Source organism: Lygodium microphyllum, chromosome 10 (assembly GCF_053477565.2).
Source record: "Lygodium microphyllum isolate KBCC chromosome 10, Lygodium_microphyllum_v1.1.10, whole genome shotgun sequence".
In the NCBI taxonomy this organism is placed as follows: Eukaryota; Viridiplantae; Streptophyta; class Polypodiopsida; order Schizaeales; family Lygodiaceae; genus Lygodium; species Lygodium microphyllum.
The window spans coordinates 122,610,735-122,613,910 of record NC_141144.1 but is presented as its reverse complement, the minus strand read 5'-3'; positions in this window follow the sequence as shown (position 1 = coordinate 122,613,910).

The window sequence follows — 3,176 nt, the reverse complement described above, 5'->3', positions numbered from 1 at the left end:
TCTCATACAAAGAAATAGAAGAACCCTATATATGGGTCTCAAATCAAAGACAACTAACTAAGGTGGCATACTAACTGAGCCACGAACTAGAGTAGATAAGGATAGCTGTCATCTAGCTATTATTCATGGGCAGTGTACCAACCGCATCTACAACTGACAAGTCGGTGACATAAATGCACAACGGTCACCCTGGTATATCACGAGTGGAGCTTGATATCTCAACATCTATGATATGGTTTCGGCTCTATATGATCTCTCGGTTAGTTTCATTGGCTCTATATGGTCTGAGGGCTGAGTAGAAAGGGCTGAATGTAACTGGTTCGAATGTCAAATTTGGCTAGTCCGAGTTTGGTTGTCCGAGGGCCGAGTGGCTGAGTGGGCCGAGGGTCGAATGGTGAATTCGATTGGGCTGAATGTCAACTTGTCCGAGTGGGGTTGGGCCGAGTTGGCATAGGGCCGAGGGCCGAATTTCGACACATTCGAGTCGAGTGGTCTGAGTGGTAGTGGGCCGAGTGCCGATTCTGGGACTTGGCCTAGAATCATCGTCACTCAGATAGGCCGAGCGCGGGGCGACTTTGGCCGATGCAACGATAAATCGCTCAAATCACACGATTCAAGTCACGGCCTATTACACACATCTCCAGATCAAAGCTATGGATGGAGGGGAAGACTTGTATATACTTGGAATAGCCAATAGATTTCAAAATGCAAATCAACAACCAAATCAAACCCTCATGCCGTGTTATGACAACAGAGACTCTGATGCTTGTTTTTCTTCTTTTTCTTTGTTTTTTCCTACCCTAATGCACCCAAACCACAAAGCAAATAACTACACTACTCCAACATGCTTTTCCAAATCCAAAAAACCAAAAACCTACTTGCTAAGGAGATCAAATACTTCTTCAAACTCCCTCGTTTCGTACCTATCTACCTCAAGCACCGGTTCGGGGAAAACCCTTACTTCAATGCTCAATTTGAAGCGCCCAAGCGCTCAAGGCTTGAATCTATTGGTCCCCGCAAACGGAACCAAAATGTGGGAGCTTTCGCTCAACCGCCAAGACCCACGGACCGCTTATTGCTTCAAGCGTTCCAAGCCGAGCACTAATGGCTACATCTCACATAGCCGACACGCCATCCATATATATGGGTATAGTGAGCTTACCTCCATGCCGATCGAGTTACCTCCTCTCCCGCGCACTTCGGTAGCTCCATGATCCAAGTGCAAGCTTCAAGCAAGCTCCATCCTCAAGCTCCAAGCTCCAAGCTCCATTGCCGTGAGAAGAGAAGAGAAGAGAAGAGAAGAGAAGAGAAGAGAAGAGAAGAAGAGAGGAGAAGATGGAGAGCTTCTCCTCCTCGGTCCCTCACCCTCACACTCTCACACTCCCTCACACTCTCACACTCACTCCCTCACCCTCACACACTCACTCCCTCACACTTTCACACTCCCTCTCTCAACCACAAGCTCAAGCAAGCAAGCAAGAAGAAGAAGAAGAAGAAGAAGAAGAAGAAGAAGAAGAAGAAGAAGAAGAAGAAGAAGAGAGCCACTTTTGGCCACACATAAGAATGAGCTTCTCATTCACTTTTCAACTTTATATACAAAACCCTAAATCCCTTTTGGGCGGTCATCCCCTTATCCCCTTTTTTACATGGCCAGCTGTGGCCTAGGCCCTTTTTCCCATTGTCCTTCTATCCCCTTTTTTACATGGCCGGCTGTGGCCTAGGCCCTTTTTCCCATTCCCCTTATCCCGTTTTTTACATGGCCGGCTGTGGCCTAGGTCCTTTTTCCCATTGTCCTCCTATCTTCCTAGCTTCCTTTCTATCGCCCATATACCTTTACAAATTGCACGGGTGAGAGCTCGACGCTCCTTAAATTAAATCATGATGCGCTTGCGCTCTTTTACAAAAGTATTGACTTGCGCTTTTCCTTGTGCATATTTCTCTCTTATTTAGGACTTTTCTGTGCTTCTTGTGTTTCTAGATTTTCCTTATGCACCTTTGTCTTCTGTTTCACTTTGCCTTGGCCTTTGTCTTCTGCTTTAGCTTTTCCAGATTTTCCACCTTGTTCATCTACCGGTTAACAGTGAGAAACTCTAGAGTGTGGCTTTCTTATTGATCTAGAAAGCCAATGCCATATTAGTCATTAATGTTGGTGTTCATAGTGTGGATGGTCCAAATATTTGATTTTTGGACAAGTTTAGCCAATTTTTGATATTTTAGATATTATCTCTTGTAAAAAAATACAAAAAATGTAGACAACTTCTAGAATAGGATGACATGTAAAAGAAAGCAGGTAGCTTTCAACCATTTTGGGAGGAGTTTATATAAAAAGAAGGATTGGCAAAATCGCGCGACGTGCGATCACAGTTTTGAGGCAATGAACAACACTCCGAATTGGGAGATGGAGTGATGTGGCAGAATTCTAGGTAGGTGTCTTGGTATTTTACCCCCCTTTTGGAGCCAATATAAGCATCAGATTGGCAGTTTGAGCAGCATAGAGAAAGATATTGTTTTATGCACGTTTTTGAGATTTATCTTCTCATAATGCAGAAATAAATTGATAGGCCTCATCTCTGTGACTATTCTTCTACATCTTCTATTACTTTGAACCCCTTCTCTTCCATCTACTCCTCTCCCTGAATCTCCCTTCACCCTGTTGTCTCTTACCCCTGTGGTAGACTTTCGACCCCAAACGCTCCGACACCGTGTCATGTTGAGGAGTGTATGTTGAGTGCATGACAAGTGCGTGTCAAGTTGAGAAATGGTGCTGTGATGTGACATGTCACGGTCTTGTGAGATGCCTCCAAGGGGTGAAAGGCATGCCCCATAGGGATTCCAAGGAACAAACCATCACACTTGGTATCAGAGTGTCACAATGCCTCCTTGGTTTCATGGAACTGCATCACAAAAACCTACTCAAGTAACATGGTTCGTAGGCATGCAACACTACATTGCGTCTTGAATACACAACATAAGACAACTCAAAAGACATGCTAAGAAGATGCCATCGCATCACATTAAGTACCCTCTGCATCATGTCGCATCATAGGCTATCATGCCTTGATATCCCTCTTGTGCCATGACTCACTCAAAATATGTGTAACATGTTGTAACTTGCACTTGGGTAACTTGGTTCTTAGAGTCGCTAGATTTCACCACACGGAAGAGTTCCGGGCTCA